The 15272-nt window shown below is 44.8% G+C and overlaps 1 protein-coding gene across 6 annotated transcripts in view; it reads right to left on the bottom strand.

Moving 5' to 3' along the window:
- Positions 1 to 13963, bottom strand: part of cep78 (centrosomal protein 78) — a 133217-nt gene extending 119254 nt beyond the window's left edge. For 4 of the 6 annotated variants that reach the window (XM_033017588.1, XM_033017592.1, XM_033017590.1 and 1 more), the window contains exon 1: positions 13835 to 13963. The gene's annotated coding sequence lies outside the window, so the exon portion shown is untranslated. Of the gene's footprint in view, positions 1 to 13718 lie in introns of all 6 variants that reach the window. The other 2 variants (XM_033017589.1, XM_033017591.1) reach the window with 2 other exon arrangements.
- Positions 13964 to 15272: the final 1309 nt, after the last annotated feature.

The raw sequence follows: 15272 nt of genomic DNA, 5'->3' as shown, positions 1-15272 counted from the left end.
AAGTCAAGTCAAGTCAAGTTTATTCGTCACATACACATACGAGATGTGCAGTGAAATGAAAAGTGGCAATGCTCGCGGACTTTGTGCAAAAAGACAAACAAACAAACAACCAAACAAACTATAAATACAATCATAAACACACATATTCTTTTACATAATAAATATTGGAAGGAAAAACGTTCAGTATAGTTAGTCCCTGGTGAGAAAGGCATTTACAATCCGAATGGCCTCTGGGAAGAAGCTCCTTCTCAACCTCTCCATTCTCACAGCATGGCAAAGGAGGCGTTTGCCTGACCGTAGCAGCTGGAACAGTCCGTTGCATGGGTGGAAGGGGTCTCTCATGATTTTGTTGGCTCTGGAGTTGCACCTCCTGATGTATAGTTCCTGCAGGGGGGCGAGTGAAGTTCCCATAGTGCGTTCGGCCGAACGCACTACTCTCTGCAGAGCCTTCTTGTCCTGGGCAGAGCAATTCCCAAACCAGATGGTAATATTCCCGGACAAGATGCTTTCCAAAGCCGCTGCGTAGAAGCACTGGAGGATCCTCGGAGACACTCTGAACTTCCTCAATTGCCTGAGGTGGTAAAGGCGCTGCCTTGCCTTACTCACGAGTGCTGAGGCGTGTGATGTCCATGTCATATCCTCGGAGATGTGTACTCCCAGATATTTAAAACAGCTCACCCTATCCACAGGATCCCCATTTATCCTCAATGGAGTGTACGTCCTCGGATGATGTGCCCTCCTAAAGTCCATGATCAGCTCCTTCGTTTTTTTGATGTTCAAGAGGAGGCTGTTATCCTGGCACCAGAGTGCTAGATCAGCCACCTCCTCCCGGTAGGCCTTCTCGGCGTTGTCTGAGATCAGGCCCACCACCACAGTGTCATCAGAAAACTTAATTATTGAGTTGGAGCTGAACCTAGCCACACAGTCAGGTGTGTACAGGGAGTACAATAGGGGGCTGAGGACGCAACTCTGGGGCGATCCTGTGCTCAGGGTGAGGGACTTTGGTGTATTCCCTCCCATCTTGACTACCTGGGGCCTGGCGGTGAGAAAGTCCAGGACCCAGGCACACAGGGAGGTGTTGAGCCCCAATTCTAGTAGCTTCCCGGCCAGTCTGGTGGGGACTATCGTGTTGAAGGCTGAACTGAAGTCTATGAACAGCATCCTCACGTAGCCCCCCTTCTGGCTGTCCAGATGGGAGAGAGCGGTGTGCAAGACCTGGGAGACCGCATCGTCTATGGATCTGTTCGGACGGTATGCGAACTGCAACGGGTCCATGTTCCGAGGGAGGGTCCATGTTCCGAGGGAGGAAGACGCAGATGTGTTTCTTCACCAGCCTCTCAAAGCATTTCATGACTACCGAGGTAAGGGCCACCGGACGGTAGTCATTCAGACAGGCTGGGAGGGCATTTTTTGGTACCGGTACAATGATGGATTTTTTGAAGCAGGCAGGGACCACGGACTTGTCCAGGGAGAGGTTGAATATTGCAGTGAGCACTGGAGCTAGCTGCGTAGCACAGGACTTGAGTACTCTCCCCAAGATGCCATCGGGGCCTGCAGCTTTCCTCGTGTTCACCCATGTCAGAGCCGTCCTCACGTCGTGCTCGGACAGCGAGAATGTGTGCACATTCCTCCCTTCAGCTTCGGTGGCCAGCCCGCTGGCGGCATTGTCGATAGTCGGCAGACCTGGTGTGGTGTTGTCCCTCTCGAAACGTAAAAGGAGTTCAGGTCATCAGCTAGGGAGGTGCCGGCACTTGCGGATGAGGGTGGGGTGCTCCGGTAGTTGGTTACAATCCGTAGCCCCTGCCACAGGCTTCTGGTGTCCTGCTACTCCATCTGTAACTCCATCTTGTCCCTGTACCTCCTCTTTGCGTCCTTCACCGCCCTTTGCAGTCGGTAGGACTCTACCTTGTAGACATCCATGTTTCCTGATGCCAGGCCCGAGTTGTAGGCAGCGGTGCGAGCATTCAAGGCCACACGAACGGACCTGTCTACCCAGGGTTTTTGGTTCGGAAAGGTGCTTACCCTTACCATGGGGACGATGTTGTCGGTTATTGTTGCGATGAAGTCCGTGACTGCTTCCACGAACTCACTGACGTCACTGGAGCTTGCTTCGAACATATTCCAGTCGACATCACTCAGTGCATCTTGCAGCATAGCCTCTGACTGGTCGGACCACCGCTTTGCGTCCCTCGCCTCTACCGCTTCCCGAACTATCCTCTGTTTATACTCCGGCAGCAGGAAAATGGCAACGTGGTCTGATTTTCCCTGGGGGAGTGAAACGGCCTTGTAGCCCTTCCTGAACGGCGTGTAGCAGTGGTCCAAGGTTCTCTCCCCCCTGGTGGCACACGTGATGTGTTGGTAGAAGTTCGGCATGACCTTCTTGAGATTTGATTTATTAAAATCTCCAGCCGCCACCATAGCCGCATCCGGGTACTTGTTTTGATGTCGACATAGCACATCGTGTAGGGCCGATAGTGCCACGCCGGTGTCCGCCTGCGGTGGAATATAGACGGCTGTGACGATTCCTGAGCCGAACTCCCGAGGAAGGTAGAATGGGCGGCATGAGATCGTCAGTTGCTCCAGGTCTGGCGAGCAGGAACGGGAAAGCATCTTGATATTTCCAGGGTTGCACCAGTTGTTATTGGTCATGAAGCAGACCCCTCCATCCTTGGATTTCCCAGATGCTTCTGTTCTGTCAGCACGGTGGACAGTGAAGGACTCGGTTGGGCAGATTACCTGATCTGGAATCAGTGAGGTCAGCCATGTTTCAGTCAGGCAGAGGATGTTGCAGTCCCTTATGTCCCGCTGGAATCTGACCCTCGCCCTGAGGTCATCCAGCTTGTTTTCCAGGGACTGGACATTCGCCAGAAGAATGCTGGGCTTGGTAAATGTAAAATTTGTCCCTAGTGGGTGTAGGATAGTGTTAATGTGCGTGGAATGCTGGTCGGCGCGGACCTGGTGGGCCGAAGGGCCTGTTTCCATGCTGTATCTCTAAACTAAACTAAAACTAAAATTAGAAGACATCATATGAAAGCTGTTTGCCTGTGCACACAAGCACTTCCAACATGCACCAGCTCAAATTCTCTGGTGTTAAAAGAAGCCATATCCATCTATATTGCATGCATGCCCAAGTATTAAATCCTGTGTATTTGTCAACTTAGCTTAAACTTGATTATGTATACACACACATGTCACAACACTTTCACCCATTATCCCCCCTGCAATATTTTACTTAACAAATCAAACAGCTGACTGCTGAATTGGAACTGATCTACAACACAAATGGAAAACGTTTTATTTTAATATATTTTTTTATTAAAGGTAATCAATTACAATGCTTCAAACAACTTTATATCAAATTAATTCAATTTGCATTAAGTAAAACACTAGTAATACTTATCTACTGTTTTTTTAGAAATAATGATAGAGAAAGAATAGAGAAAGAATAAATCATTAAGAGAGGGATTAAATAATAATTTGATTATATATAAGAAAGAAAAGAGAAACGAAAAAAAAAAAAAAAAAAAAAAAAAACATTTTTAGTAACCACAATATGTATTATTAATAACACTACTACAAGTGATAGTATCAATAAAGACATATATGTAATTCCAATATAAAAATGAATTATTCTCACCAAATCCCGCAGGGTGCACGTCGAGCTGTGTTGCCAAGAACAGCTACTTCTCTAAATACTGTATATATGGAGACCATATCTGTTCAAAAGAATTATACTTGTCCAATAGGACAAATCTAATTCTTTCCAGATGTAACGTCTCCATCATCTCTGTTGCCCACATTTTGGTTGTGGGGGATAATGTTCCCTTCCAAAATTTCAATATGATTTTTTTTCCAATTATTAAACAGTAATCAAAGAAATTTCTTTGATTTACTGTAAGTGATAGATGTAAATCCGGAATTCCAAATATTATTAGCTTTGGGTTAGGGTCCAATTTAACTTTGATGACTTCAGAAATAACTTTAAAGATTTCTGTCCAGTAATAATTCAATTTAGGACATGTAACGAAACTATGTATTAAATTTGCCTCTGCTTTCTTGCACTTATCACAAATAGCGGAGAGATTCGGAAAAATACTATTTAATTTAGTTTTCGAATAATGTAACCTATATAATACTTTAAATTGTATCAGTATATGTCTGGCGTTTAATGAACACCGGTGTATTCGTTGTAGACTTTCTTCCCAGTTTTCTTTTGTTATAGCCAATCCCATTTCATTTTCCCATGCTTGACGATATACTTCCGTTATTGGATTCTCCTTATCCAAAATGATGTTATATATATAGGCTATTAATTTTTCTGTATTTGGATATAAATTAAACAGTTCATCTAACAATCCTGCTTCTTTATTTTTATAATCTTGTGTATTGGATTTAATATAATCTCTAATTTGTAAATACCTAAACAAATGTTGTGGAGACAATCCATAAATATCTTGTAACTCCTGGAATAAAAGAAATTTTCCTTTTCTATACAGATGTTCTATCCTTGTAATTCCTAAATCATCCCATTGTTTAAACCCCCCATCTAATATAGCAGGTTTAAACGATGGATTATTCATAATTGGTAATCTAAATGAGAGATTATCCAAGTGTAGAGTCTTAACTATTTGTTTCCAAATACGTCTATTATTATATATTATTAGGTTGTCTTTATAATATTTTTTTTGTACTTCCGTTGGTGCAAAAATTATCGAACCTACATTGAAAGGTAGACAGTCCTCCTTTTCTATATTTAACCATGTCGGTTCATGATCCATATTTACCCACCAGAAATTCATATTCTTAATCTGAACAGCCCAAAAATAATATAAAAAGTTTGGAAGTGCTAATCCTCCATTTATCTTAGCTTTGCATAGATGTTTTTTATTTATTCTGTGATTTTTATAATCCCAAATAAAGCTATTGACAATATTATCAATTTTTTTTAAAAAAGTTTTCGGAAGAAAAAAAGGAATAGCCTGAAACAAATATAACAACTGCGGTAGAAATACCATCTTTATGGCACTTATTCTACCAATCATGGATATAGGCAGTGTTTTCCAATATAAAATATTTTTTCTAAGTTTATCTAATAGTTGAGGATAGTTGGATTTTATTAATGAGTTATGAGTTTTAGTTACGTTAATCCCTAAATATTTAAGTTTGTCTGTAACTACTTTTAATGGGTATTGTTGTAATGTATTAAGATTTATTCCTGTTATTGGCATAATCTCGCTTTTATCCCAATTAATCCTATACCCAGAAAATGCACCAAACTTAGTTATAATGTTTAGCAGGTTGGGAATACTAATTTCCGGTTTTGTAATATAAATCAAAACATCATCTGCATATAAAGAAATTTTATTAATTGTTGTATCAGTATTATAGCCATATATTTCAGGTTCAGATCTAATTTTTTCCGCCAATGGTTCTATCACCAATGCGAACAATAAGGGTGATAACGGACATCCCTGTCTGCATCCCCTAGAGAGTTTGAATTTGGCTGATAAAATTTGGTTAGTCAAAATTCTTGCCATAGGATTCGAGTATAAAATTCTTACCCATTTACAAAATCTATCCCCCAATTGAAACTTTTCCATTATATTAAATAAATACATCCATTCCACCTGATCAAACGCTTTTTCTGCATCTAGTGATATAACCGCTAGTTCCGTATCTCGTATTCTTTTTGAATATATAATATTAAACAAACGTCTGAGATTATGGGATGAGTAACGTTTTGGGATAAAACCTGTTTGATCATAATGTATTAATTTAGAGATCACTAAACTTAATCTCCTAGATAAGACCTTAGTTAATATTTTTTGGTCTGTATTTAAAAGGGCAATCGCTCTATATGATCCAGGATCTTCCAAATCCTTATCTACTTTAGGGATGAGTGTAATTGTGGATTCATTTAAAGATTCTGGTAATTTTCCTTGGTCATATGCATATCTATACATTATTTGTAATCTTGGGGAAATCAGATCTTGAAATTTTTTATAAAATTCTGCACTCAGGCCATCTGGGCCCGCTGCTTTTCCGTTCTTAAGCGAACTAATTGATTCTATAATATCTTTTACTGTTATTTCAGCATTTAACAATTCTCTACCTTCCTGATCTAAGCTATTGATTTGACATTCTTGTAAAAATATTTCCATACTATCTGTTTGTCCTGTTAGTTTTGACGAATAAAGATTTTTATAATATTGTAAAAATCTATCATTAATATCTTTTGGAGTAATTAATATATTTCCATACTCAGATCTAATTCCGTGTATCATCTTCTCATCTTCTAATTTTCTAAGCTGTCGTGCTAGTAATTTTTGTGGCTTATCTCCAAATTCAAAATACACTTGCTTAGTTTGTTGAAAAAGTTTAATCACTTGATTAGAATATATTTTATTTAATCTATATTTTACTGATGGAAAACGTTTTAACCGACATTACCTTAACGCCAAAATTCCTCAAACCTGCCTAGATGTAGTATCCACATTCAGAGGCTGAGCACAAAGTCATTATTGCCCATTCACTGGGAAAGAGAGAATGAGACAAAACCACTGCAAATAGATCCTCTAACAAGCTAGCCCTGCAATACAACATCATCCCCATAACAATAAATGTAAATTCTGTAAAAACCTAATTACTTGCCCTATTTAATGGATATCCCTTAACAAACCTGATATTGTTGATTCTTCTTCTGCTTCTGTCGTATGTCTTTTAGATATGCAGCTCCGTTGAGGCGAGCCAGGCCAACGTTTCATCGTCCAGGTCAATCAGACCTCGTTCACCATTCGGTGTTTGAGGAGGCGCTGTCCACGAGGCCCCACCTCTTCATCGCTACTCCATAGCATCCGATGCCTGTCCTCAAGCGGTTGAGGGTTGTCAACTGCTTTTGGGGCAGGTCCAGGCCAGGGACGTCCATGGGGTCATCGATGTAATGGTGTAGCCTAGATGGCTCCGCTGACTTCTGCTGGTCTCTCCATCTCGTCTTGACCCAGGCGGCCTTAGAAACGTCAGCCGGTGTTGTGCAGAGCAGCTCTTGGGCTTGCGTGGCAAAGGGGTGCCGTGACTTGCGGCGCACTCGTCGTGGTGTCTCTGTGGCGATCTGATGGAGGAGGTGGGATTCACTGGTCTGTGCCTTTTGAGAGAGGGCCAACGTGGCTGCTTCTCGTCTGATGTTGGCTGGGGCGATGCCAGCGAGGACGGGAGGTTGATTTACTGGGGTGGCTCGTAGGCATCCAGAGACAGTCCGCAGGGCACTGTTGAGGGCAGCATCCAGCTTCTTGGCGTGAGGGCTACGGCACCAGACCGGGGCGCAGTACTCGGCGGCTGAGAACACCAGGGCCACTGTGGACATGCGCAGTGTCTTCGTCGTGGCTCCCCATGTGGTGCCGGCTAGGCGGCATATCAGTGCGGCACGGGCGCTTGTCTTTGCCTTGGCACCTTCCAGGTGTTGTTTGAATGACAACGTTCTGTCGAGCTTCACACCGAGGTACGTGGGGACGGGCTGGGACCGTAACCGGACGTTATCCACCATGACGTTCATCTCGCGGGTCGCTTCCCTGTTGTTGAGGTGGAACATTGAAGATGTTGTCTTACCCATGCTGAGCTTGAGGCGCCAGTTCCTCAGGTATGAAGACAGGATGTTCATGTCTTCAGAGAGGCCCTCTTCTGCTGCTTCCCAGGATGGCTTCCTGAGTAGGATGTCATCAGCATAGCCATACTTCTTTGCTAGGTTGCAGGCAGGTCATGGGTGTAGATGTTGAACAGCATTGGTGCCAGCACTGAGCCCTGTGGGACGCCATTCTTCTCACCCTGCTGCATTGCCCGTTGCTGGTGTGTAGCCTGAAGCTGCGGTTGCTCAGCATCTCCATGATGAAGCTCACCATGTGCTTGTCTGGGATGGTTTCCAGAAGCTTCATGTGTAGTCCACGCAGCCATAGAGTATCATATGCAGCTGTGAGGTCCAAGAAGACAGTGCCAGCCTTCTCCCCTGCCTAGAAGCTGTCCTCTATGTCTTGGCACAGTAGGGTCACCTGGTCCGCCGTTGACCTACCGCTTCGGAAGCCAGCCTGTTCTTTGAGCAGCTAGGGGTCGATCACTGGATTGAGATGTGTGTGGAGGAAACGTGCCAGGAGCTTGTATGGAACACACAGCTGTGAAATGGGTCGGTATCCCTTGGGGTCATCTCTAGGCTTGTTTGGCTTCGGCAGAGCGATCACCTTGGCACAGCGTCAGATCTTTGGCTGCTTTCGGCAGCGGAAACACGTGGAGAGGAAGGAGCACAGCCAGTCATTTGCCTTCTTGCCTTGGTGGGTGTCGTCGGTGCCTGGTGCCTTACCGGTTTTCAGCCGTCGGATGACCTGCTCGATTTCTTGTGTTGTGAAATCGTGGGATAGGTTGGAGTCGCAGCTCGGGGCCCTGGGCAGCTCGTGGACTCTCACCAATGTTGTTCTGGTGACGTCCTTGTCTGCATTGGGGAAGCGGCCGTTGCTTAGCAGTAGCGACGCAATGGAATTTGCAGTGATGGGACACCATGCTGGGGTTGTCGACCTGCCCATCAGCTTGTTCATGGTCTGCCACGCCTGACGGCTGGAGTGTGCGAAATCAAATGATTCCACTGTCTCTGTCCTGCATGCATTTCTCATTTAGTCTGCAGATTAGGTCATTCGCTGCTTTGTCCCTGTCTTCGCTGGTTTGTGATTCTGTGTGGGCGCAAAGTAGGTCTTTACATTCGTCATCCCAACAGGGAACATAAGCTTTACGAACACCGCGGGGGATGTTCTTCTTGGCGGCGGCCAGCAGCATCTTGTAGTATGAGTCATAGGCATTGTTCAGGTTCGTGGGGTGTGGGTGTGGGAGGCCAACGGCTGCCTTATTCACTTGTGTGAAGCCTACCCAGTTTGCTTTCCGGAAGTTCTACCTCTTGACATCTTTCCTTTCCACAGCCTGGACCTGAGATGGAATGGTTATGAGCGATGGTCGATGGTGTGATCGGGGAAACCTGTCCAGGATGCGCCTTACTGGGAGTGGTTCGTTGGTGCAACATTTTGAGAAGGCCAGATCCGGGTTGGTGGTGCTGTTCCAGTGTGCAGAGTAGAAAGTGCTTGACTCCTTTGGGTGGTATAGGATTGTTGCATCGGCGGTCGAGGCCCATTCTGCCAGGAATTCGCCGTCAGCGTTGGAGCTGCTGTATGCCCAGTCTGTATGGTGGCTGTTGAACTCACCAGCATACACGGCAGGGGCTGAGACATCTGGCAGAGATGTTGGGACCAACCTGCTCGGAGGCGGCTTGTAAATGTTGACGATGGTAGTGTCTTGCACTTTGGTTGTGATCCATTCACCTCTGCATCCTCTACGGACTGTGCTATGGCTGGCCAGACCATGTCGTCACGAACGAACGTAGCTATGCCATGATGTTTGTCGGCGATGTGACCGGCCAGGGTATACCCAGGAAGTTTCAGGAAGTTTTTGTTTTCGGTGTGAGTCTCCTGCAGTAGAACTATAGTCGCCTTGTTTTTTATGGCAATCTGTTCGATGACGTTGAGCTTGGCGGTGGTAAGGCCTTCAACATTGAGCTGCAGTAGCGCTAAACCTCGACAGTTGGCGGCACTTAACGGTGCCGCCTGGCCTGGGGAGACAAGGCTTTTAGCGGTCTGCAGACGCGATATTGTTGATAAAATGTACCCTCGTGTTCAATGTAACTGCATTGCCTTAGGACCTGAAGATCAAGATCTCATATTCAACATAAGGTTCATGGTCTATCAAGCAGCAATAGTCTCATCTCGCTGTAGGCATCTGCAATGTGCATCGCCTGTAGTGACCATCTCAAAGAACTGTAGGATTATAATTAATTCTGGCTGCAAAAATCCTCCAAATCCACAAGCAACATCAATGAAACTACATCAGGCTATGATTTGCAACATCAGGGCTTTCATTACACAAAACTGCCCCAATGAGGCTGCGTCCCGCACATGCTAACACCAAGCTCAGTTGCAGCAAGAAATAGCCAGGTTGACAGATGGAACAATTTAAGTATGTTCTCAAAGACTACTGCACAAACTGCAACATCCTAATTCCTCAAAATTCCTGGCCCACGACCAGTCAAAAATAGCAGCATTTAGTGGCACAAAGAACACAGAGTCCCTTAAATTAAACCGTGCAGATTCATACCAGAATAAATGTTCATAAGTGATAGTAGTAGTAGACCACTCAACCCATCAACTCTATTCTGCCATTCAATTATGGCTGATCTACCTTTCCCTCTCAACCCCACTCTCCTGCCTTCTCCCAATAAACCATAACACCTGTACCAATCAAGGATCTATCAAACTCTCCCTTAAAAATATCCATGGACGACCTCCACAGCCTTCTGTGACAATGAATTCCACAGATTTACCACCCTCCAACAAAATAAATTCCTCCTCATCTCCTTCCTAACGGTACGTCCTTTTATTCTGAGGCTATGGCCTCTGGACCTAGACATTTCCACTAATGGAAACATCCTCTCCACATCCACTCTATCCAGGCCATGGTGAATGGTGGAAGCAGTGCACTATTTCCAAAATTAACCACTCATTCACCCCAGTGTGTCCCATATTGGTGTCATCAACCACCTCAGACCTCAAATATGGGAGGTTGAAGATATCCACAAAACCTTCAGCCAGTTTGTCCACTCAGGTTTTGAGAACAAAACCAGGTACTCAATCAGATCCAGAAGCTTTCCGAGGATTTGCCCTTAGGAAGGATCTTATGTTGTCAGCCTTGGTGACGAAGATTACAATAACATCAGGAGGTATGGAGGACCGAGAAGGCAAATCATTGTTCTGCTAACAGTTGTGTAAGAAGGAACTGCAGATGCTGGTTTAAACCGAAGATAGACACAAAAAGCTGGAGTAACTCAGCAGGACAGGCAGCACCTCTGGAGGGAAGGAATGGGTAATATTTTGGGTCGAAACCCTTCTTCAGAAAGAGTCAGGGGAAAGGGAGACACCGAGATATGGAATGGTAAGATGTGAAAACGAGATATCAAAGGGGACGAAGTTCATGGGCAATGTAGAATAGGGGAAGGTGACAATGAGGCACATAAAGATAAAATTTAATCAGGACAGTCAAACTTGTCAGGACTAGGATGGGGGAGAGATAGAGAGAGGGAAAGCAAGGTTACTTGAAGTTTGAGAAATCAATATTCATACCGCTCGGTTGTAAACTGCCCAAGCACAATATGAGGTGCTGTTCCTCCAATTTGCGGTGGGTCTCACTCTGACAGTGGAGGAGGTTGCAGGATTGGCGATCGTTTCGCTGAACACCTTTGCTCAGACCGCCTAGACCTACGTGATCTCCCGATTGATAAACACTTTAACTGCCCCTCCTATTCCCACACTGGCCTTTCTGTTGTGGGCCTCCTCCACTGTCAGAGTGAGGCACAAAACAAATTGGACCTCATATTTCCCTTGGGCAGCTTACAACCCCGCAGTATGAATTTGATCTCTCTAACTTCAAGTAACCCTTGCTTTCCCTCTCTCTCCATCCCTCTCCCATCCTAATTCTCCAACCAGTGTGTCTGTCCTCCTGATTAAATGTTATCTTTATATGCCTCGTTGTCACCTTCCCCGAGCTAACAATGATCTATCTATTCTACATTTTCCTTAAACTTCGTCCCCGTTGATATCTCATTTTCACACCTTACCCTTCCTTATCTCTGCCTCCCTCTCCCCTGACAGTCTGAAGAACGTCACCCATTCCTTCAATCCAGAGAAACTGCCTGTCCTGCTGAGTTACTCCAGCATTTTGTGTCTATCTTAAAATGTTGTTTCTCCCATCATTGTTCTGAATCCTCAAAACTGCTTGTATCATTTACATTTTGGCTTCTGGTCCCAGTTTATTAGCCTTCAATGAATCTCCACAGGTAATGGATTAATACAATCGTTCCACCATGTCAGAGTCAAACTAAAGTGCCACGTGCCACTCTTAAGTCAGACTGCTTTCATATGTTTTCTCAGTTAGCACCTTTTTGATGGCAACATTTTGATTGTCCTCATTTTCAGCAAAACTTTTTGCCCAGAAAACTGAAAACACCAAGACTCCCAATATAATTGAACATGATCTGGAGCATCATCTTTCCCACTAAAGAAACACAATTGCACGCAATGAAATTTATCAACAATAATGGTCTCTTTAAATACATTGTTTTAAATACATTATTTTTAAAGTGTCAAATTACTTCTTAACTAGATTTCAAGACTTTAATTATTTTAAAAGAACTGTTAGAATGGATGAATTCAAAGTCAAATGCTAACACAAGAAGAAAACAGACGAACATAGAACAGTACAGCACAATAATACTCTGGAATTTCTATACTCTGGAATTTAGAGGATGAGAGGGTGTCTTATTGAAACATATAAGATTATTAAGGCTTTGGTCATGCTGGAGGCAGGAAACATATTCCTGATGTTGGGGGAGTCCAGAACCAGGGGCCACAGTTTAAGAATAAGGGGTAAGCCATTTAGAACGGAGATGAGGAAAAACATTTTCACACAGAGAGTTGTGAGTCTGTGGAATTCTCTGCCTCAGAAGGCGGTGGAGGTCAGTTCTCTGGATGCTTTCAAGAGAGAGTTATACAGGGCTCCGAGAAATAGCGGAGTCAGGGGATATGGGGAGAAGGCAGGAACGGGGTACTGATTGTGTTTGATGAGCCATGATCACATTGAATGGCGGTGCTGGCTCGAAGGGCCGAATGGCCCACTCCTGCTCCCATTGTCTATTGTCTAAGAATAGCCTCTCTCCCCACAATGTCTGCGCCGAGCATGATGTAAATTAAGGTAGAAACAAGGAACTGCAGATACTGATTTACGCAAATGGACACAAATTGCTGAATTAAGTCAGCGGGTCAAGCAGCATCTCTGGAGAAAATGGACAGGTGATGTTTCAGGTTGGGGCTCTTCTTCAGACTGATGCAGGGTCTGCTTCTTTCTCCGAACATTTCTGTAGTTAATCTATATCCCGTCGTATACTTTGACAGCCTAATTGACCGCAACTCCATCAATCTTGGTTTCATCTACAAACTTGCTAACCAACCAATTTACATTTTCATCCAGCAACAGAGGTCCTGGTATTGATCCCTGTGGAATATCACTGGTCACAGACCTCCAGTCAGAATAACACTGGAACAATTGAAATGAAAAAGAAAGCAAAAACACTTTAAAAATAACGTTGAATAGGGTTTGGGGCCTGATTAACGATCAAATGAACAACTCTTTGACATCAGGTACGGACAGTTAGCATTATCTAGACACAATATACTTATTTCATAGCACTCAATGCAGCGGTAAACCAAAGAGATCAACTTTGCACAAATTTGAGGTCGAGTGAGGGGAGATTGTTTGGGGACTTGCAATATATCGACGCTATATGGGGGGAGGGGTTGTAGTCCGAAAGTTGTTTGAAGGAAGTCAGGAAAGAGATGTGGAGGTCAAGCTTGGGAAGGGAGAGGGGATGATGCGGAGCCCGAGTTATGGGGGGTTGGAGCCGTGGACAAAAAACAAGGAGGACCAGAGCATCATGTCACCACATCCAAGAACACCATGCCAAGGCTGCCGGCGTGATCTGCGTCTTCCCGTCTCCAGTCGACCCCTTTTGTCTGCACTGACAGACTATTCAGCACAGTGAACCGAGAGCAAATTCAGCAGCAGGGAAATTAAATGAGCCACCGTACCGATCACACGCTCCTTTCTCCGAGATACTAAAATGCACTGGTCGCCGTCACTCTTTAGCTCCACATTGCAACAAAGACCCTGGCTGGAAAGGCCAATGAAGTGCAGCGATCCTCACCTGCTTCTTCTCTGAAGACGCCGCGGTGCCTCCGCCTCCGCCTCCGCCGTCGCCTTGGTTTCCAACCGCCTCTCCCAAGATGGCGCCCGCGCTCACCGTCGGCCGCCGCCGCCTGGCGCCGCTGTCAGTTGGAGGCGGCCAGGGTCAGGGTCAGGGCCATCTTTGGTCAGAGCGGCCGGAGACCGCAACGTGGTCGCAGTCGTGCTGCAGTCCGCTGTTTGCAAATATCCCGAAACACCTGGAGTTCACATCCCAGAATTATTGACGCCAAAGGAGTAGTTCGGTAATGTAAGTCAATAACGGACACCAAAAGCTGGAGTAACTCAGCGGGTCAGGCCGCCTCTCTGCAGAAAAAGAATAGGTCTACATCCCAGGCAGACAAAAATGCTGGAGGAACTCACCATCATTCTATGGCGACGTTTCAATCGAGCCCCTTCTTCAGACTGAAGTTCTTCTTGTTCTTGGTCCTCCAAAATATTCCAAATGGAATTTAAACTGGAGGTGGTGAAGGGAGGGCTTAAGCCAGAAAGGGTTATTGGGAAGAAAGTACTGGGAGAGAGTACATAGAAACATAGAAAATAGGTGCAGGAGTAGGCCATTTGGCCCTTCAAGCCTGCACCGCCATTCAATATGATCATGGCTGATCATCCAACTCGGTATCCCGTACTTGCCTTCTCTCCATACCCCCTGATCCCTTTAGCCACAAGGGCCACATCTAACTCCCTCTTAAATATAGGGGGGTTGCACGTAAGGTCACTGTGTCATAGGGCTTGACGCACGGAGCCGGTCAATCCATCTGGAGGACATCCGTAACTTCCGGTATATGTTATTAATGCAAGAAACGCGTACTTTCCTACCTGTTAAAAACCGCCAAAATGTTGAATTTTTGCGCTGTAAAAAATGTGGATGTCGGGGTACGTGTGAGAGACATGTACCCAACTTCAGAATTCCAAACGTGAAGCGAAATGAAGGTAAAGTGAAGCGAGAGCTGAAGGGACAACCGCAGCTAAAGTGCTTGGCGAACATTGGCCGTGCAGATATCGGAATTGAAAATATTGGGAATTATCGCGTTTGCTCACTGCATTTCATCAACTAGCATACCAGCTGAAAGGACAACAGCTAGAGTGCTTGGCGAACATTGGCCGTTAACTCACTGCATTTCATCAACTAAGGCATTATTTGTGTTTTTTCTTGATTCCTTTGGTATCTAAAAAGTGTCAGAAGTGATAAATCTGGCTATAAATTTTGCTTCAGAGACGTTTTCTTTTTGTATGTAAAAACCCATTTGCGAACCATGGGCGATTTTTAAATTTTACAGCCAGATTGATCACTTCTGAAACATTTTAGATGCCAAAGGAATCAAGAAAAAACACAAATAATGCCTTAGTTGATGAAATGCAGTGAGTTAACGGCCAATGTTCGCCATGCACTCTAGCTG

Source organism: Amblyraja radiata, chromosome 3 (assembly GCF_010909765.2).
Source record: "Amblyraja radiata isolate CabotCenter1 chromosome 3, sAmbRad1.1.pri, whole genome shotgun sequence".
Classification (NCBI taxonomy): Eukaryota; Metazoa; Chordata; class Chondrichthyes; order Rajiformes; family Rajidae; genus Amblyraja; species Amblyraja radiata.
This window is presented reverse-complemented; position numbering and strand designations above follow the sequence as displayed.